We start from the raw sequence: 21,809 nt of genomic DNA, 5'->3' as shown, positions 1-21,809 counted from the left end.
CCAGGGCACCCCCTCCCAGGGAAGAAGGGGTGCCCAAGCTTGCAGCAGGTGCAGCCAAGGCCCTGATGCCCTGACAGGCTTCACGACATGACTGGAGTCTGGGGAAGCTCTCATCCAAGTTGGAACATGAAGAGGAGAGTTTCTCTCCACATCTTTCTGGATTCAGGTTCACGTTGCTGGAGGTTTATCTCCAGGAAGAGACCATGAGTGGAACTTCTGACTTGTCCTATAATGTTGTCCCTAGAGGAATGGTCTGCATGGGAGACAAGATGATTCTTCCATATGGCTGTAGGCAGGTGTGGGGTCTCCAGGCTGGCACTGCTCTGCCCTCAGTGGTGTCCCTACTCTGCTCCTGTCCTGCCTTCTCCGGGTAGCTATGAAACAAGCAGGGAAATGGAAGAGCAGGTGAAACTTTGGAAGAGGCCATGTCCCCTTAGATGCTCAGGACTGTCAGACCTGATGTTCACACAATTGCTACTGTGAGTATGGTCAGAGGAAACACCCACGGACATAAAAGGGCTGTTGGCATGAGTCATTACTAACAATCACAGCGTCTGCAGTTTCATGGCCTGAAATGGGTCCTCTTGAGACACACCAATGTGTCTAATGGCCCCCATTGCCCATAAACACTCACAGCAGCTGGGAAGGCACCATTCCCACCTGATGGATTGTGCCAGTATCTGTTGGACCCACCTGCTCAGAGCAGCCCAGGTGGCAGGGATCCAATTGCAGACTGGCTGTCCCTGCCTGGTACAGCACCTGCTCTCTAGAATCTTCCTTGTCTCTGTGTTTCTCATCCCTTTCCCTCTGCCTTTTTGTCCCCTGTCCCTAACTTCCTGCTGAGTATTCTTACAAGCCAGCAGTTCAGCTTAGGGGAAATTGGGTGGCCAAGAGAGGCTCACCACACTCAATGAATTTCAAAAACATTCTGGTTATTACCTTCCAGGCCAAAAGACTATCCATTTCCCTGGGTGCATCCTGGCTCTTTGCTGGAAATGAGGGCACTGTTTAAATCTTCATTATTTTAAAATAACAAGTATTGGTTGGGATGTGGAGAAAAAGGAACCCTCATGCACTCTTGGTGGGAATGCAAACTAGTACAGCTACCTTGGAGAACAGTACAGAGTTTCCTCAAAAAGTTAAAAGTAGAACCACCCAATGGTCTATAATTCCACTCCTGGGTATTTACCCAAAGGAAAGGAAATCACTGTCTGGAAGAGACCTCTGCACCCTCACATTCATAGCAGCATTTTTCATAATGGTCAAGTCATGGAAACAGGTTAAGTGTCAATCCAATGAGTGATGCCTATACAAAGGAATATTGCTCAGCTGTAAAAAAGAATGGGCAGATCTGGAGGACGTTATGCTGAGTGAAATAAGCCAGACACACAAGAAAAGGCTGTGTGGTCTCACTTACATGTGGAATCTGAAGAAAAGATAGAAGCCAAGCACAGAATGACCTGGGGTAGGGACACGTTGATTGTGGGGCGCACTGTGGCAGTGATGCAGGAGGAAGCCTGGAGACCTGGTGCCCAGCATGGTGACCAGCTGACAGCCCTGTACTGAATGTGTGTGACTTCAGATGCTGTGACCACACACAGATGGTGACTGAGTGGGGAGAAGACGGGTCCAGAGCTTGGCTCCAGCCATCATGTCACTGGTACATGTGCCTCAAATCACTGTGCCAAACATCCTTAATAGATGCAGTTATCACTAAAATGTTTTAAGTTTTAAAAGTAAAATAAAACAACCAACCTGTGTGGAGATTTTAGGGGCACAGGTGCAAAGTCCAAACATCAGGTCCATGAGAATGTGTCTCCAGTGCTCACTTCGATACCTAAGGTGTCCCAAACCATTGGTGCCACTGCCTGCCCTCCAGGGACTCCAGGTTGCCAGGTAGATGTGGGTCAACAAAAGGGGCAGGACTTGCACCTCTTAGGACTGAAGCCACCTGTGAGCCTCTGTGTGCTAAACTGGGGTGACGGGAAGGAGCAGACACCCTCATCCTGTCCATCCCGGACATCCACCTGTGGTGGACCAGATGTGCTGCTGATTCTGCCTCAGGAGGTGTGTCACTTGTGCCGGTCTTTACACTGGCCTCCTCAGATGGGAGGTGGCCCAGGGGAACCCCCCTGGTCCCCTGTTGTGTGGGGAAACTGGAATTCGAGACCCCTTGTGAGGAGATCCTGGGGATATCCCAATATGTGCAGAGCCCCTGGCACCCCACTCAGGCCTGCTGGGGCCCAGAGATATCAGTGGGGGCCCCACTTGCCACATACAGAATTGTGCAAAACAATACATGCCTGTTGCTTCCATAAGGGCATTTCTGTGGTTTGGATACACTGATAGGTGACCCCGGCAAAGTCCAGCTCAGTGTTTTGAGCTCAGCTGCCTTCAGTAGCATACATCCCTCTGGTTCTCTTGCTAGCCCTGCCCTCCCAAGAGAAGCTTCTAGATGCTGGGTGGGCAGACAGAAGATGGATGGCCTGAAAATGGGTCTGCTCTCTTTGCTCCAACAGGCCCCTGGACCTCCAACAGCCCAAGATGATTCTCTGTGCAGCAGCCTCAGCAGCCACCTGAGATGCAACGCAATGTCCCTGGTCAGCAGGGGCGGCCACCCTACTCCACAGTGATCCAGCCCAGAGCCCCTCAGTGCAGTGACCAAGACCCGGGCTGCAGAGGCTGGGCTGTGGCACACAGGTCAGGCCCTGTCTCTCTCAGTCTCTGTCTCTGTCTCTATCTCTCCATGTCGTCCCTCTACTGGGTGCTCTCAGAAGCCAGCTTGTCACATGGACACTACCCACGCGGGTGTCCCAAGACAAGTGGGCACAGCTGCACAGCCACTTTGGTGGGAACCTCAGGAGTCCACCTGGGGAGCTGTGGGGGATCCAGGAAGAAGACCCAAATTGCCCCCTCCTGTTCCACCCCAGACACACTGCCTGGCTGGATCCTCCCTTGCCTGCACGTGGACTCCACAATCCTCAGGGGTGGCAGGCAGCTTCCCACCTCTCTTCCATCTGGAGGTGGCACCCTCCCTGCAGCTCCCTTGCACCTGCTCTGTCTGCTGACAAATGATGTTTACAGAATGAAGGATGAAAAACACATCAGTTCAGTCTGGTTGGACAGGAATACATATGTCCATGTGAAGTAACAACCACTCAGGCTGAGATTTGGTAAAGCTATTTCCAAACAAGAAGTTTGGGCTACAAATATTAGAAAGCCCATCTCAGAGGGGCTCTTACGGTAATGGCATTTAGTGGTATCACAGAAGACATAGTCAGAGCTGGGGCCAGAGCTGAATGATATCTCTAGGCAGGAATGTCCTGACCTTCTGTTTCCATTCCCAGCACAAGGATCTTTGGCCCTCATGCTACAAAATAGTTACCAAATAGCTACCAGAGCTCCAGGCATGACACCAACATCCCACACCAGAAGGAAGGGGCTGGGGGAAAAGCTGATGGGGTCTCTAGCAGATATTTTTTTTCCTTTCTTTTTTGCCTCGCAGAGTCCCACTCACCCCCTGGAACAATAGGTGGCAAAGGAAAGGGGCGTTATTGCTGTGACCATGGGTGCCCCTGGGTTCTTGTACTCTCATGTTTTCCTCCCGCCTCCCCCAGGATGTCAAAGGCACTGCTAACCCACTCAGCATGTCTGGGGAAAAAGTGTCCCAATCCAGGCCCACGTCCCTGCAAGTCTGTCTCCTCTTGAGTCTGTCTCATAATTGGTCCCTTCCTGGCCAGCTCTCTGATGCCTTCAGACCTTTAAAAATAATTGGTGCATCTTTTCCCTTGTGTTCAGCAGAAAGATTGGATTGAATTTCCTAGTGTAACATTGCAAGTCCACAAATCAAATCTTACAATTTTGAATACTGGGGGTATGTTTTGAGGGTAAAAACACTAAAGTGAAGAGATAATAAGGTTTGGCTAGTAATTACACATTAACAAGTATGTTTAATTAGTAAATATAAGTGGAAATTAGTAAATACATGTAATCTGAGTTAATGCCCCAGATTGATCTAATAATTCATGCCCCACATTGGTCTAAGAATTCATTCGCCTATTCAACAAAAATCTTAAAAAAATGTTTTAATGTGTATTTATTTTTGAGAGAGAGAGAGAGAGAGACTGAGTGCAAGTGGGGGAGGGGCAGAGAGAGGGAGACACAGAATCGGAAGCAGGCTCCAGACTCTGAGGTGTCAGCACAGAGTCCGACATGGGACTCAAACCAACAAACTGCGCGATCATGACTTGAGCTGCAGTCGGACGCTTAACTGCTTAACTGACTGAGCCACCCAGGCTCCCCTCAACAAAAATCTTTAAGTACTCACTGTGAAACAGGTACTGCTCAAGGGGTTTAGAACTTGTTAGGGAGCAAAACAGTGGAGGACCCTTCCCTTTCAGGGGTGTGCCCTTGCATGGTCTCCTTGACAAACACCCTCTGTCTTTTCCCCAAGGCACAGATTGACCATGCACTCTGAGGCACTCTAGGCAAAGGCCAGAGTGCAGGTGTTCTAGAGAGGGACAGAAAGATGGAGTTGGGTGGGGGTAGAAAGAAGCAAGCAGGGCAGGGGCCATGGGCAGAGTCCCGCTGTGGTTCTTCCTCCCACATTGGTGAGGAGGGTCCCTACCCCATCTCTTTTCCCCGCTAGTTAATAGAGTAATGTGTCCCAGGTGCCGTGAGCCTGGCTGACATGGGGCACAGCCCCAGTCCTGTCCCACAGCCCCATTGAGAGCTTTCACTTGGTGAGGTCACATGCGAGGTGTTTGCTCATCAACACAGTGTCCTGAGGATTTGTAGGAACAAAGCTATTGTCCTCAGTAACTCTTGACTTTTCTCATTCTGAGGATGCTAATGCCTTAGCAGACTACAGTCGTTTCCTCTGGTCACCTGTGCAGGGGAAAGCAAAGGCCTCGTGATTGGCCAGGAGTTGGGAAGGAGGTTTTCCAGTCACTGGGGAGGTCGGGGTCAGCTGATTACCCTCATGACCCCCCACACCCCACATCCCAGCTCAGAGAGTGTCTTTCTGTGAGCCCAGTGGGCACCAGCCTCACCTTGTGCTATAGTCCCTGCCCTCTCCTTCGGGAAGTCTCCCTTCCCTTACCCTGCCACCTACTGTACCTGTGTGCTGAACACTCTTTTTGGAAAGCTAAGACTTGACACACTCAGAGACAGAAAATGATGCCAGCTTCCTGCAGAGATGATGCCCCTCCTACTACTACTGGCCTAAGTTCAGTTACAGGGATCGCGATGTTCTGTGGGACTCTGAGATGTACTGGGAGCTAGCCTACAGGCATAGAGGAGCCCCAGACTGCCCAGGAGGGTCCACACCAAAGTTTGAGCTATGATACTCCCCACCTACCTTTGCCCATCTGGGATATGCTGCCTTTAGGTGCCGCAGAACCTGGTGGAAAAGCTGAGTCCAGTGTTACAGGCAGCTTCCTGGGGGCCAAGCCCCATCCAGGTGCTCACCAACTTGTTTGCTTTGTGCTGCCTGATCCCACCTTTTATGTTTTCTCATCTTTTCTAGCTGTCTTCAGGAGGACAAGCAATTTAACATACCAAGGCATCTGACATGAGAGGAGAAGCTATTTTCTTCATTGGAAAAATATTTCAGATGATATGAATCATACACAGTAAAATTGAAAACAGACCAAAGTGGGTTTTGCTGTTGCCAAAACCCACTTCTACAGGTAATGACTGCTAGTCAGTGAACTTTCTCTCAGAACCTGTCCTTCTGTGTATACACATATGGGTTTGCGGTCACCAGCACCATACCCTGATGTGTTTCTGGTGACATTGACACATAGCCACTCTCACATCAGAGACAAAGCCACCTGTGGCCCCATGGGGACATCACACAGCTCTGGGACTAGTCTTTTGCTGGTGGAAGTTCTTCATATTCCCCTTTTTCCTGCTTTGTGAACAATGAACACTGTATGTACATTATTGGCAAATGTGCAGGCATTTCTTCTGAAAATTATTCTAGAAATGAATTTACTGGACCCATGTGTGTGTGCATTGTGAATTTTGATAGGTACTTCACACAGTTAAATTTTACTCCTAAAAGCTGCACTGGAATATGAAAGTTCCCATTTCCCCATTCTCACCATCTCGGGCTAGTGACAATACTGATTTGTTTTTTTTTAATATTTTATTCATTTTTGAGAGACAGAGACAGAGCTTGAGTGGGGGAGTGTCAGAGAGAGAGGGAGACACAGAATCTGAAGCAGGCTCCAGGCTCTGAGCTGTGAGTGAGCCCAGAGCCTGATGAGGGGCTCGAACTCATAGACCGTGAAATCGTGACCTGAGCCAAAGTTGGATGCTTGGCCAACTAAGCCACCCAGGTGCTAATTTTTTTTTTTCTAATTTGATTAAATGCTAGAACACATTGTATGGGTGGCTTTTCATGGCCGCAGTCAAGTCATGACCAAGATGTTTGTTGATCATTTGGATTTTTTTGGTTAATTGCTATTCATATCCTCTTCCCAGTTTCCAACCAGTGTTTCAGCCATCACAGATTTGTAAATGCTCCATGTGTCTTATGAATGCTCATTTCTGTGACATAATGCTGCCTTTGCCGATGGTCCCGGAGGAGATGCGTTCATTAACCTAATGACAAAAACTATCAGCTGCCAGGTCAACAGTTATATCCCTGCCCACCCATATATCCCAAATGTTATTTTATTTATAATACCTTATTTTCTGGGTTAACACAATTTTAATTTTATCTCCTGCCAGCCCCAGAAGATGAAGTAAGATTGGTTGAAGACCATGGGGCAGGCTTTCACTCCACAAACCTGGAGAAGCAGAGAAGCCCAGGCCTGTTTCTGACCCACAGGAGAGAAACATGGCTCTGTGACAAGGAGGGAGGCCTCAGAGAAGACCCTTATGCACCCCTTTCCATTTGGTGGGCCTTCAAGGCCTTGATGCAGAGGGAGACTCCTGTGCAGTTAAACGTGATGGTTGGAGCATCTTCTGGCAGGAAATTGTAAATTGTTCACCGTGTCTGCTGCTGTTCCCAGGATTTCACTCTTAGCTGAACACATCGTGGCCTGAGAGGCCTGTGTCACCTTGTGGGAGGCTGAGCAGGGCTGCGAGTACCCATTAGTGTCTATCCTGGCTGGGGTCATCTGTCCCTGATACTCAGGTCCTCCATGTCTCCAACCCTGACATTAATGTTTCCTCTTCTCCCAGGGCCTGGCCAGAGGATTTCCATCCCTGAGCACTGGACCAGGAATGTTCCCAGCACAGGGACTCTGGCAGGGAGAATCTGTGTCTGTATGGTCCCCTGCACTTGCTGAGGAGATTGGCCAGCAGTGGGCTGCCTTCAGGTGTCCATCCCAGGAAAGGCAATGCTTGCAGCAACTGCCTGGCCTGGTTCCATCTGAGGCATCAGTGGTTCCTGTGAACACGAGCAGAACCTGGAGCTGTCATCCACGTGTGGCCCATGACAGTGGCAGCTTTGTGATACCCTGTGCCATGTCCAGTCTCCACATTGGTGAGTGTATGCCTGAGCAGCAGGTCAGCCTGGGGCAGGGACCATGGTTCCCAGGGCCCCTCCAGCAGCACTTTCAGAGCAGAGCTCGCACTTTTTAGACCCTCTGAGTGGGGGGAGTCACAGTCCTGGTCCCAGAGATCCTGGAAGTCTGCCTAAACTCCTGAGACTCAGCTTTCTCACCTGTAAAATGGGAGTGTGGTTCCCACCTTTTGGGGGTAGGGGAAGAATGAAGGAGATCACATTGTAAATGACTAGTGTAGTGGAGGAACTTAGTGATATCATCATGATGTGCTTTTCAGGGGGCATTGAAATGTGATGGAGAACAGGGAGGAGTTGTGATAAATATCAAGCATCTTGGCTCAGGCAAGGGGGCTCAGGGTCCTGTGTCTGCTGCTGAGATGAAGTCCCTGCATCCCATGGGTGCTCCATCCCAAGGTCGCCTGGGAAGGGTGGGCTGCAGGGCCCTGAGGGGGGCACAGCGGCTGGGCAGCTGAGGTGAGCCGGTTGTCACATTGTGGAAGGGAGCATGACGGGCTTGTGGGCCTTGGGACCTGGGGTCTGGGGGTGGGGAAGGAGACAGAGATAGCAAGGAAAGAGTGGGGGAGCCCATGGGGGATGGGGCAGGGTCTGTGCAGAGTGCTGAGCCTATGCAGGTGGGCTGGGAACCTATCTGCTAGCTATCAGATGCACATAGAAGCCACGTTACTCAGAACCATGGGGCCCAGGTGGGGTCCAGGGTTGGAGGACCCTGCTAGTGTGTACAGAGGGTGCAGCCAGAAAGTCCCTCAGGACACATAGCCTGGGGGCAGAGAGGGAGAGTCTTTCATCCTGTAAGAAGTATCCTGTAACCCTCTACCTGCCTGCTCAGGGTGTTTCTTCCAAGACACACAGGGAAAGACACGCCGCGAATAGGAAGTCGTCCTTCTCTTTTGCTTGGACCTTTTACATATGCAGCTGATGAGCACTTGTGAAGAAAGCACATGGGTTGGGGAATGTGGTCTGGCTTAGCTCTGCTGCTGAGGTCCTGAAGGCTCGCACAAAGCACAGAACTGTTGTGATTCAGGACAGATCTGTGCCCATGTGCCTCCCCATCATCAAATGAGCTGGGCATGCACACATCTCACTAGGCCAGTCAAGTCCTCTGTCTCCACATTAACTACATCACCGTCATGCATGGGCACACAACTGCATCCACATGGTTTTTATAGATGCTGGGGAAGTGATGGCCATGCATTTGAAAGAAGGGTACCAAACTTAAGTCGGGGTTTTCTCCATCTGGCCTCATGACAAGTTATGTTTCACGTACTTTGGGAGCTGCCTGCATTCTCCCTGGAAGGAAGCAGGTATCTTAGTCTGGGTTCCTCCAAAAGTAGGAGGTTTTTTTTGGAAGACAACTCCAGGAGGCACAAGTGGGGGGAAAGACGCAGCGGGGAAGGGAGAACAGCCACAAAAGGTGCATTCCTGGTCACTATTGTGGGTGGTGGGGTTCAGTCCCATGGGGTCCCTCTGAGACCCCAGAGGACACCCAGAATGTCCTCCGTACATGACAGGGTGGGCATGCCCCAGTAATGCAGATGCCCCTGCACTTCCAGGGTGCCCCTGCCTGAGGGGACATCCCCTCCATGCTGGAAGGGAGCCCCAGCAAGGGAGCCAGGATGCTGCCCACCCACTGCAGTTGCAGAGCTCAGGTGGGTCATGGGAATTTGGAGTGAGGCACCAACAGCATAAGCTCACAGATTATATTTAAAAAACGAAGCATCAGGTCAGTGATCTTTGGAAACAGGCCATTTGTTTTAAGTATGTGAATAATTGGCCCAGTCTTGTCTCCCACATTGCCGCAGTAGAGGCATTGGTTAGCTTACACTACCCTCCCTGGTAGGAACTGGGCTGGCATGCTTCCAGGTGTCTGTTGGACCAGCATCAGGGCACCAGGCTGTCTGGGGACATGGATTCCAAGAGAAAAGGGAGCAACAGCACCCACATGTATGAGATGGAAAAGACACCCTCCACACAGGAAAAAAAGACAACTTTAGAAAAAAGAAGTGGCAGCACCTCCCTTGCCTTCCTGGGTTGGCGGGTATGAAGCCCAGTTTCTAGGTCCTAGAGGGTGAGGACGGACTTTCAGTTGTCTTTTGAAGACAGTTACACATGGCAGGATCGTCACTGGTCCCTTCCCTGGAAATCCCTACAATGACCATAAAGGTTGGAAAGAGATAAACCTGTGGACGACCAACAAAGGACTGGTATCTAGATGCGTGAAGAGCTCTGACAAACCAACAAGAGAAGACATCCCAGCAGAAAAATGGGCAGAATATTTGGGTGGTCACACAGTATGTGGTGCACATGGCATGTCCACACTGTGGGATGCTGTGCAGCCATCAGAGTGAACAAACCCAGCTGTGCCCATTACCACCTGGGAGAACTACACACCACAATGTTGAGGGTAGGAGCCAGAGCTGGGGACAGAAATCAGCCGCAGGCCACATGAAGTTCTGTGCCCATGCTGTGCCACTGTGGGTAAACTGAGGCTCATTCTCAGAAGTGACGCTGCGGGAATGGTGCAGGAGTCTGCTCGTTCTCCTTGCAGGCCTGGGGCTTTTTAAATTCGTGTATCTCTCATCTTGGTAAAAATAAACAGTAATTAAAAAAACCCTCTAAAAATCAACTCAGGGAGTCAACAGAGGGAGTACAGAATGCTCGAGTCAGGCGGGCCGAATGGCTGGAGGATCCCAGCAGGACTCGTGAGGCCCCAACCCACAGGAGACCAAGGGGAGGGCAGGGTTGGCGGCTGGGTGCTGGGGCAGCCCATCCTCCCAGCTTGCTACTGCCGCACTCATGACATGAGGCACTTCACCGCCCGCATGTGACACGTGCTTCTGACCCATTCGCCCTGCCTCGTTCATAGACCTCGTGTGAGCATATGACCAAGATACGCAGAGATGCATATGTTGGTAAAGGTGGCCCTGGGGTTTGAGGGCACAAGGTTTACACAAGAGGAAGGGGAACACTGACTCTCCCCAACAGGTGGGCACACTCACACATGTTCACACATATACACGCATAGGCACATGTGCACATATACAGACTTGCACACAATGCAACATACAAGAACACACAGGTGTGCACACACATTTGTATATTGCATGGACACATGTACGTGCAAACACACATACCCAGCTGCACCATACATATGCTCTAAGGGGCAACGGGTGCTGAGCGGTGGCAGTGGCCCACTGCAGAGCTAGGAGCAGTGGTGACACACTGGCAGATCCAGATCCCACACTGGTGGTCACTCTATGGCAAGGACTGTCTTTCAAGGACATCAGTCCTCCCAAGACCACTGAGGGGGCAACTGAGGCTCCTGGAACTGACCTATCAGGTCCGGCAGCCACACAGGGTGAGGGATCAGTATGGAGTGTTCCTAGTCTTCTCCCACCTGGCCTCAGGCCCCTGACATGCATTCCATGGGGTCAATGCCCACGCCTGTGGCCACTGGTGCAAGGGGAGGAACAAGAGGGCCAGGAGCCCACGGAGCCTTGGAGGGAAGAGTATGAGGGCACTGCCTCCAGGTACTGCACTATCCTGCCCCAACCCCCCGACTTTCTGCCCCACGTGGGGTAACTCACCTCCACCCATGCCTCTTCCACTTTGAAGAGCCATACAGACTGGGCCTTCAGGGGAGAAAGTGTTGTCACTACCAGTCCCTCCCTCTGCTGATGACCTGTAGACACCAAGTGGTCCTGACACCTTCTCTGCTCCTCGGGGAAGGCTGTACTCCCCCACACCAACATCCCCAGAACATACCCCAAAAATCTAGGCTCGGGTTACCCCCCATGCACCCCTGGGAGCATCCCCAGTTGGTGGAACCACGGTCAAAAAGGTCCTGTGCCTGGTCACTCAGCTCCCCACCAAGAATCTCTGACCGCTGGGCACCCTGCCCCTCCAGGGGCTCAGCTCCGCCTCTGGGAATGCTGACGGGGAGTCTGCACCACAGACCCACTGGCCACCCAGTTGCCCCCTTGGAGGGACCTCATTGTCCAGCCTGACCCCCTTGCAGCAAAGACAGCATCACACTGTCTGCAGATCCGGGAACCAGAAATGGCAGACATTCAGCAACTTGCCAAGAGACAAGTGGGCTCCCTGCCCAGCTCTTCCTGCTAAGCCCACCATCAGCCCCCAGAGACAGGGCAGGCAGTTTGGCAGGTGGTGATGTTCAGTCTGGCCTTGACTTATTGTGAGGAACACCATTTCACCTCATCCTACAGGTGAATCTCAGGTCCTCACTCTGGGATGGCATAAATGCTGTGTAGCAACATTAAACCCAGAGAGACCTGACTGCTGGTGCCTGCAGCCTGGGCCCAGCAGACAGTGTGCACATCACTGTGGGGCAGGCATGGCTGTAGAAGAGCAGGTGCACAGGGGAGCGGCAGAGATGGGGGGGGCATGAGCAGGTGAAGATCGTCTCTGTGCACCTGCCATGTTCAGGGAGCCTTGGATTCTGAGGGTGAGGAGGAACATCAGATCTCTGCTTCCCAGAGCTTCAAGTCTAGGAAAGAAAAGGCAATGCTCAGAGGAGGGTGGAAGGAGCAGAAAGCATGTGCCTCACGGCCCATATGGTCAAGCATCGTCTTTCAAGGTGTTTTGCCTCCTGGGGACTTGCAGCCACTGCAGGGAGCGTCCCTGCCACTGGGGACCTGCAGCTAAACTCAATGCCCTGGACATCTCAGTGTTCTCTGTTGGCTGCATTTAACAAGAGAGGCCCCTCTTGTTCCAAATGGCCCTGCCCCAGTAATGACAGTATGTCATTATATTTGGAATTTATGGATCAAGGTGAAAACCAGGTGTCCATATGGGCACCCTCAGCATGTGGGTTTTGAGTCAGCTTTGAGACACAACCTGCTGCAGGTTCTAGGTACCAGGGAAAAATGTGGATTTTAAGACTTAAGGCACAAAGCACAAGTGTGTGCTACTGGAAGGGCAGGGACCACACGTTAATTCCCAGCACAGTGTGCACTATGATAAAGAGAATATGGCCAGGGGACCAGCTCCAGGGAACCTGGTTGTTACACCTAACCCAGCACATGCTGCTTTCCATCCTGGCCACAAATGGTGTGTGCTCACAACCTAAGGATCTGGCCCCTTTTTTTGGGTCTGAAGACAGGAAACAAGGAATATCTGGTTTATTACTCACTGCCCCACAGAGGCTTGTCTGCCACTCACAAAGTGGGACCTGTTCTATGGCTTTTTTTTCCAGTTTGGGACTGACTACCGACAATCACCCATCACCACTAATGAGTATACAGGGCAGAGACATCCTTTGGCCAAGGCCAAGGCCCATATGGCGGCCTCAGCTCCCCAACATTGGGGGTTGGCAGACAGTCTCCATGGAGGGTCCAGTCCTCCGGGAAACACGCATGGCTTGTAGGTGTGAGGCTGGTGGGAGCTCAGAAATGCCCAAGTAATGGGGCTGCAGTAACCCTGCCATGTGGATATGACACTAGGCTGACCTTTTCTCCAGGTACTCCCCTCTCCCTCAGATCTCAGACCTCCTCAGAAGCCTGTAGTTTTTGTGGTTCTTTGAAGTCGGGACTCGATGGTGTCCTTGTGGCCACTGTCACAACCTCCTGCCTGCTGTGCTGAGGGACAACCTATTGGCCATTTGGAGCTCCCTGGGCAGGTGGGCATGGGTGTCCCTGGGGGCTCATGGTCTGCACCCCGGGCAGGAGCTCCTCATATCCCCAAGACTGCCCAGAGCATGAGAGGGGCTTGGCCATGACACCAGTGCAGCTCCCCAGAAAAAAAAAAAATGTTCCCATTACCAATGGGACAACCATCAACAACGTGTCAAAGCTCGGAGTCCATTGTGATCCATGGCAGTTGTACTTGTCATATAGTATGAAGATTCCAACTTTTCCTCCAAAGAGATAATGAAGACTTTTACTCTCTTGGTGAGGGTTCTGTGCTGATTTCCACCCCAACCCCAGTAAAACTCAGACACACCCAGGGTTCTACATACAGACACAGAAACACACACACACGCACACCCTAAGCACCCATCGCGCTCATCCCAGGCACATGCCTCCCATGGTGTGAGCAATAGTGTGCAGGCCATGTCCCATCGGGAAAACACAGGATCTTCAGGAACTGCTCCTGTGGGCTGGAGCATCACTGATGTGCTCCCTGTAACCACTTCCTGGAGGAGGGGAGGGGGTTGGCCCTGGTTGGGGGGGGGGTGAGTAACCATGTGGATGCTGGGAATAGGACAGACACTGACCTGACCCAGGGCTGGGTGCTGGGGACTCCAGAGCCTGAGACCCTGCTGGGATAGAGTTAGGGTTAAGGTTAGGGTTAGGGTTAGAGGGTTAGGGTTAGGATTAGGGTTAGACAGTTAGGGTTAGGGTTAGAGTTAGAGTTCTTAAATTTTTTTTTTTTAACGTTTATTTATTTTTGAGACAGAGAGAGACAGAGCACGAATGGGGGAGGGTCAGAGAGAGAGGGATACACAGAATCTGAAACAGGCTCCAGGCTCTGAGCTGTCAGCACAGAGCCCGACGCGGGGCTCGAACTCACAGACTGCGAGATCATGACCTGAGTCGAAGTCTGCTGCTTAACCGACTGAGCCACCCAGGCGCCCCTAGAGTTAGAGTTCTTATGGTTCTTGTCAGGATTAGACTTTTCGTTTGAAAGCCAGAGTACTCTGTGGGCAACTCTACAGTTAGGCCTCTGGAATTATCTGGAGCAGCTGCATCCGAGCTTTGTAAATGATATGTTGCTGTTCTATTTTGTATACGAATGATCCTGCATCTCTTCTGGACCCCATATACGTGGAGTTGTCAGACTTTTGAAGTGTGTCCCCATGGGGAGAGAACCTTGGCTCGGGTTATGGTTTAGTCCAGGCACGTTGCCAGTGCCATGGAGACACCAGTCTCATGAATTCCATGCAGGGCTGAGGTAAGGGCACATGTGTGGGTGGGTGTGTGTTGTAGAGTTAGTGTGAGAGATAGGGTGAAGGTTAGGTTGATGGTTAGGGTTAGGGTTAGGTCACAGGACTCTAGGCACTGAACCCACAGTAGTGCATTTGTGTCTCCAATGGGATGAGTGGAAAGCAAAAGGGAGGTTGCCGGTCAGGATTAGTCATTGGGTTCCAAGGATAGACCTGTATATGGGCCACTATTCGTGTAGGCCACAGGAATCCTCTCAAGCAGTTGTAGCCAGGCCTTGGAAATGACATGGTGATCTTTCAGGTTCTGTGCTGACTCTTTCTGCACCACCTTTGAACCCCATGTGTGTGGTGTTGTCAGACTTTGGTATTGGGTCCCCATGGGGAGAGAGCCTTAGCTAGGGTTGTGGTTCGGTCGAGAGCCATTGCCAGGGCCTAAGCGACTCCAGTCGTGATCTCCCTCGTGATCTCCCTTGTGATCTTCCTCAAGGGCTGAAGTGACAGTCCATGCGATGGTGCGGGTTCATGCGATGGTTAGGGTTAGGGTTAGGGTTAGGGTTAGGGTTAGAGTTAGAGTTAGGGTTAGGGTTAGGGTAGGGTTATAGTTAGGGTTACATTTAGGTCTCAGGAGACTGCAGGCACTGAAACCACAGCAGTGCAGTTGTCTCCCCAAAGGGCTGAGTGGAGTGCACATGGGAGGGTGGTTGTCAGGTTTAGTATTTGGGTTCCAATGCCTGATAACTTTATGGGCCATTGGTCATGGAGGCCTTAGGAATCCTCTCGTGAAGCTGCAGCCGTACCTTGGAAACGACATGGTGATGTTCCAGGTCCTATATGGAATGATCCTCCACCACTTCTGGACCCCACATGTCTGGTGTTGTCAGACTTTGGTATTGTGTCCCTATGGGGAGGAAACCTTAACTAGGGTTAGGGTTCGGACCAGGGATATTGCCAGGGCCAAAGCGACTCCAGTGTTGTGATCTCCCACAAGGGTGAACTGATGGCCCATGTAGGGCTGCTGGTGAAGTTTACGGTTAGGATTAGGGATAGGGTAAGGTTTTGGTTGACGGCTATGGCTAGGATTATGTTGAGGGTTAGGGTGAGGTCCCAGGAGGCTCTAGGCACTGATGTCACAGCGAGGGTTTGGTTCAGGTGCAGGGTGAGTGTTAAAGATGAGGTGAGGTTTAGGTTCAGGTGTATACTAAGGTCACTGTTAAGATTAGGGTTTGGACACTAGGCTCCTGGAGATCTACCCCTGGTAGGGCAGTGGTCTTCCCGCAGGGCTGAGTGGAGGGCTCTTGTGAGTGTCCCAGTCAGGCTGAGTTTGGGTGCCAGGGCCACTCCTCAGGCCTTATCAAGTCCCCTCTGAAGCTCCTTCTTGTCTTTGGAAATGACCTGGTGATGTTCTACTTTCCTTGCCAAGTAATCCTCCTCCGCCTCTGGGCCCCATGTCCGTTGTGTCCTCGGATTTAGGAATTGGGTCCCCATTGGGAGAAATCTTTAGCCAAGGTTAAGGTTTGGTCCAGGGACATTGCCAAGGCCAAAGCGACACCAGTGCCATAATCACCCTGGAGGGCTGAATGAGGGTCCATGCACGGGTGCGGGTCAGGTGTAGGTTTGGGTTTAGAGTTGGGGTGAGTTTCAGGTTGAGCGGTATGCTGAGTGTCACGGTTGAGGTTAGGGTTAAGTCCCAGGAAGCTCCAAGTGCTGAAACTCCAGCATGGTTGTGGTCTCCCTGGAGGATTGAGTGTAGGCCTCATCGGAACGGGCTGTTCAGGCTTAGTCTTTGTGTGCCAGGGCCAGCCTCGTGTGTGTGCCATCTTCAGTTGGGCCTCAGGATCCCCCTTGTGCAGCTCCATGCAGGCACTGGAAATGTCATGATGATGTTCCACGTTCCATGCCGAGTAATCCTGCACCTCTTTGGGCTCTTTGTTTGTGGTGTTCTCAGAGATAGGAATTAGGTCCCCAACCAGAGAGATCCTTAACTAGGGTTAATGTTCGGTCCAGGGGCTTCACCAGTGCTGAAGTGGCATCATTCCTGTGTGTCATGAACGTTGGGTTAGGGTTTGGGTTTGGGTTTGGTGTTAGGGGTTAGGGTTACTGTTAGGGTTGGTGTTAGGGGTTAGCATTAGGGATTAGAGTTAGGTTTATGCATTAGGGTTGGGTTTAGGGTTTGGTTAGTGTTTACGGTTATGATTAGGGGTTAGGGTTTGGAGTGAGAGTTAGGTTTAGGTGTTAGGTTTGGGCTTGGGTTAGGCTTAGGTTTAGGGTTAGGGCTTGGGTTTGACAGTTAGGGTTATGGTTAGAGTGTTAGTGTTCAGGGTAGGGTTAGGGATAGGTGTTAGCATTAGTGTTAGGGTTTGCTTTAGGGTTTAGGTTAAGGTTAGGTCTAGGTCTAGGACTTCAGTTAGGGTTAGGGGTTAAGGGTTTGGATTAGGGGTTAGTAGTAGGGTTAGTATTAGAGTGTTATGGTTAGGGTTAGGGTTAGTTTTATGTTTATAGTTATGGTTAGCGGGTAGAGTTAGAGCATTAGGGTTAGGGTTTTAGGGTTACAGTTAGGGTTAGGGTTAAGGTTAAGGTTATTTCCGGTTATGTTTGCCCTTATGGTTAGTTAGGTTTAGGGGTAGGGGCTGGGGCAGGAGCAGGGGCAGGGTGTAGTATTAGGGTTATGGATCGGGTTAGGTGTTAGTTTTATATGTTGTGATTTGGGTTGGGGTTAGGATTAGGGCTAGTGCAAGGACTAAGTCAAGCTGGCACCCCCACTTTGAGCGGGAAGTTGTTCATGTGTGGACACCACCCACCTTCCAGGGATTTCATTCATGCTATGGCCCCAGGATCTGCACTGGAAGTTGTTCTTGCCTCGCCCATTCCAGCTTTGCTCTGGAGTATTTCACACCGTCACCTCTTGGTATGTAAGATTTCACGTACCACCCCATCCCTTTTTGGTGCATTGGGTGCGTTCACACATACGACCCTCCTCGCCCTCTGCATGCGACGGTATCACCCATGGGCCTCGCCACTCCTTAGATTCAGATTACTGATGCCAGTATTAAATCATGAATGTCTCTTTTCACTTTCACAGCTGAAAAAGCAGGGGTTTCCTAAGGTAAGGTTTATGGTTAGGATTAATATTAGGTGTCAATGTAAGGTTTAGGTCATGGTCGCAATCCCCCTTGGTGTGGGAAGGCTTCACGAATGTGTCCCATCTGCTCCCCATTATCCACGATGTAGCAGTGATATTCCTTTCAATTCAGATGTTTTCTCTGGCACCTGGGTGTCTCATTGGGTTCAGCATCCCACTTCGTCTTGGGTCATGGTCTCTCGGTTTCTGGTTTTGAGCCCTGGGTGGCTTCTGTGCTGATGGCTCTGAATCTGGAGGCTGCTTCAGATACTGTCTGTGTCTCTCTCTGCCCATGCCCCACTTGTATTCTTTGTCTCTTTCAAAAATTAATGTACCTAAAAGCATTTTCAGTCAGATATTTCCTGGATGCTTCTTTTCACTTTCATTGCTGAAGAAGCAGGCGTCTGTCTCGTCCATTGTTCTTTTGTTATCTTTGGCATAGCTGACGACATATAGGACATTTCCCCAACCAGCATCGGGGATGTGCAGCATTTCTTCTACCAGCTGGACACCTCTCATCCACTGTGACACTGCATTCCTCTAGCGCATCCCACATGCTTCCAGAAACTGGACTGTAACTGTGGATGGTAGCACTGTCCCATAGTCTTCTGATGGTATTTCAGGAGGTTCTTCATTCGCATCTTTGGTTACCTGAGTGTCTTCTGACATCTCTCATGTTTCCACTAGGCCGCTGCTATGACACCCGACAGGAACCCAAAGCAGAGAGGGATTCAGGAGCAGACCAGCTACTGCTTGGCTCCCACAAATGGTCACCTTGGAACTCTTTATGGAAGAGGACAAAACACCACCACCACCATCGTTTCATAACCCTGCAGCGAATGTGGAGACAACAACCACCCACCCCCAAAAGGAAACTCCAGCAGGGTACATGTATCGAACCTATGGTGTTGGTCAAGTATTTTGGATCAATAAGTGAGGTTGTACTTTTGACTGGTAAGTGTAAATCTAAATCCCTTGGAGGGGATATTATTCTCTGAGGTCACCCCAACCTAAATTGTTGGCTCATGGGGAGATGTGTTGTCTCTATTTGTTGTATTGATGTAGTCTCTTTAGGCCAGTGAATTAAAGCTCCATAAGGTCTTGTCCTATTCCCGCCTCTTCATGGGAAGGTCCATTTCACCGATTGGAAGAGACAGTAAAACCCTCGTGTGGCCATTCATATGAATCACTATTTAGGGAACAAGTGATTATGCTACCTTTGCACGATCAGGATACCATGGTCGTTTCATGAATGTCCCTCGGCAGGCAGGGCCTCTAATACTACAAATACTAGAGGTGATTTTATTGGTAAACAGGCAGGGTTTGTGTTCGCTGAGTTCCTTTTACTTCTGTTCATCTTTCCTTGATTGCCTATCTGTGTTGGGCCAACAATTGGTTTGATATTGACTTTACAGTTAGGTTATTTTTATCTTATGGTTAACTATCCATGGTTATCTGCTCTGATAGAAGCTTATGCAAGGACAAATATTTCTTGTTGCACATACTAGCATTATCACTTCTAGTGTGAAATTCACCCGGTCATAACTTAGGGGTTGGTTGTCCTTTTTTCGTATTCAGATCTTAAGATCATATGCCAGTGCCTGAGCCCTACTATGATCGCTCATCGCCACAGCCCTAACAACCACCCACAGTACGCGAATCATATTTTTCGCCCTTCTAGAACAGCCTGATACACCCACTTGGTGATGCAGGGGTGTAATGCTCGAACCCCTCATCGGCGATGGATGGGTGTCATGCTAGCGCTCCCCCATCGGCAAGGGAGTAGTGATGCCACTACTAAATCTGACGTTTCCTGAATAGCTTTCATCACTGTCAGAGCTGAAGAAGCAGTCATATGTTACAGTTAGGGTTAGGGTTAGGATTAGGGTTAGAGTTAGGGGTTAGGATAAAGGTTAGGTCACATTTACACCCCCCGCCCCTTAGGTGTGGGAGGGAGGCACTCATGCACCTTGCCACCCCTCAGCATGGGAGGGGGTCATCCATGTGCCAGCCCCCCCTCAGTGAGGGAGTAGTGATGCCACTATTAAATCTGACGTTTCATGAGTGGGTCTTTTCCCTTTCATGGCTGAAGAAGCAGCATCTCTTATGATGAGGGCTAGGGTTTGGATTACCCTGAGGATTAGGGTAAGGGTTAGGTCATGCTTGCACCTCCCGTTTTGGCAAGGGAGGAAGGTCACACCTGACCCCCGCCACCCTCCTTGTGGAAGAGTGTTCAGGCATGCACCCTGCCTTCCCTCCACAAGGGAGTAGTGATGCCACTATTTAATGTGTTGTTTTATGAATGGCTCTTTTCACTTTCACAGCTGAAGAAGCAGGCATTTCTTAAGGTAAGGGTTATGGTTAGGATTGCTGTTCATGGTTAGGGTAAGGGATAGGCCATGCCTGCACCCTCCCTTGGGTGGTGCACGCCCCACCCCCCATCTTGGGGGGGTGTTCACCAATAGGACCCGGCCCCCTTCAGGGGGGGAGGGTGTTGACGTGTGCACCTGCACCCCTCTGGTGTGTGAGGGTGTTCATCCATTGGCACCACGATCCTAGGCGAGGGAGGGTGTTTGCCCATGCGCCCTGCCCTCCTTGGCGCGGGAGGGTGTTCACGCATGTGCACAGTCCCCCCTCGGCCTGGGAGGGTGTTCAGGTATGTGCAGGAACCCGCCCTCTGGAGTGGGAGGTGGTTCACGCATGTGCCCTGTCCCCCTGAGGCACTGGAGGGGGTCACCAGTGCACAGTGCCACCACTCAGCAAGGGAGTAGTGATGCCACTAGTAAATCTGACGTTTCATGGACGGCTGTTTTCACTTTCACAGTTGAAGAATCATGCATCTTTTAAGGTAAGGGGTAGGGTTTGCATTACAGTTAGGGGTTAAGGTAAGGGTTAGGTCATGCTTGCTCCCCCCTTCAGCACGGGAAATTTTCACGCATTACCCCACTATCGTCAGCACAGGAGAGTGTTCACCCTTTTGCCCTGCCCCCCCAGAGTGGTAAAATATTGAAGCATGTGCTCTGCTCCACTTCCGCTGGGTAGGACTTTCATGCATGCATAGAATAGATCCCTCCTTTGGGACAGACTGTTCACACATGTGCACCACCACCCCTCGGTGCGGGAGGGTGTTCACTCATGGGCACACCCCACTCCTGCAGGGGAGATGTCTCATGCATGTGTCTTGCCCACCTCAGCATGGGAGGGTTTTTACGCATGCGCACAGCCCCCCCCCCCTTGCTGTGGGGGGAGGAGGTCACCCATGCAGAGCGCCATCCTTCAATGAGGGAATAGTAATGCCACTATTAAATGTGACGTTTCATGAATGGTTCTTTTCACTTTCACAGCTGAAGTAGCAGACAACTCTTAAGGTAAGGGTTAGGGTTAGCCTTACCATTAACGGTTAGGGTAAGGGTTAAGTCATGCTTCCAAACCCCCTGTCACCAGAATGTATTCACGCAATAGCACCGCCCCTCAGAGCGGGAGAATATTCACGCATGTGCCCCGCCCCCTTCGGCGTGGGAGGGTGTTCACACATGTGCCCCATCCCTTCCGCTTGGAAGTGTGTTCACTCATTCGCACATTTGCGCAACCCCCCACCACAAGGTGAGGGAGGACGTTGGCACATGTGCCCTGTCTCCCTCGGCATGGGAGGTGGTTCACACATGCTCCTCACCTCTTTGGGGAGGGAGGGTGTCACCCATGAACAGCGCCACCCCTCGGAGAGGGAGTAGCGTTGCCACTATTAGATGTGACATTTCATCAATGATTCTTTTCACTTTCACAGCTGAAAGCACGCATCACTTAAGGTAAGGGTTAGGGTTAGCATTACATTTAGGGTTTAGGGTAAGGGTTCAGTCATGCTTGCTCCCCCTCTCTGCATGAGAGGTGTTTCACTCATGCTCCCTGCCCCCCTCAGCACGTGAGGGTGTTCACGGATGAGTACAGTCCTCCCTCCAGGTGGAAGGGTGTTCTCACGCACAACCCTCCTTGGTGACTGAGGGCGTTTGCGCATGCACCCTGCCCCACTAGCCCGGGAGTTTGTTCTCGTGTATGTAAGGCCCCCCCCTCCTGGCAGTAGGGTGTTCACCCATGTGCACCCCCCCCCTTGGCATGGGAAGGTGTTGACCTATGTGCCTTGACACCTCAGCATGGGAGAATATTCACGCATCTTCCCTGCCCCCCTCTGTGCAGGAGGGTGTTCATGCATGCATACAGCCCCCAGTGGGTGAGGGACGGTATTCACACATGCG

The 21,809-nt window shown here is 51.1% G+C and overlaps 1 long non-coding RNA gene across 1 annotated transcript; it reads left to right on the top strand.

Annotated features, from left to right (window-relative positions):
* Nucleotides 1–1,073: 1,073 nt before the first annotated feature.
* LOC128312436 (uncharacterized) lies at nucleotides 1,074–19,972 on the top strand. The gene is made up of 5 exons (XR_008291762.1): nucleotides 1,074–1,660; nucleotides 2,520–2,700; nucleotides 5,528–5,690; nucleotides 7,195–7,498; nucleotides 18,247–19,972. It is a non-coding gene; the product is annotated as an uncharacterized LOC128312436 (long non-coding RNA).
* The last annotated feature ends 1,837 nt before the right edge of the window (nucleotides 19,973–21,809 follow it).

Source organism: Acinonyx jubatus, chromosome D3, assembly GCF_027475565.1.
Source record: "Acinonyx jubatus isolate Ajub_Pintada_27869175 chromosome D3, VMU_Ajub_asm_v1.0, whole genome shotgun sequence".
NCBI lineage: Eukaryota > Metazoa > Chordata > Mammalia > Carnivora > Felidae > Acinonyx > Acinonyx jubatus.
Note: the sequence above shows the minus strand (reverse complement) of the source record. Positions and strands in the feature narration are given on the sequence as shown.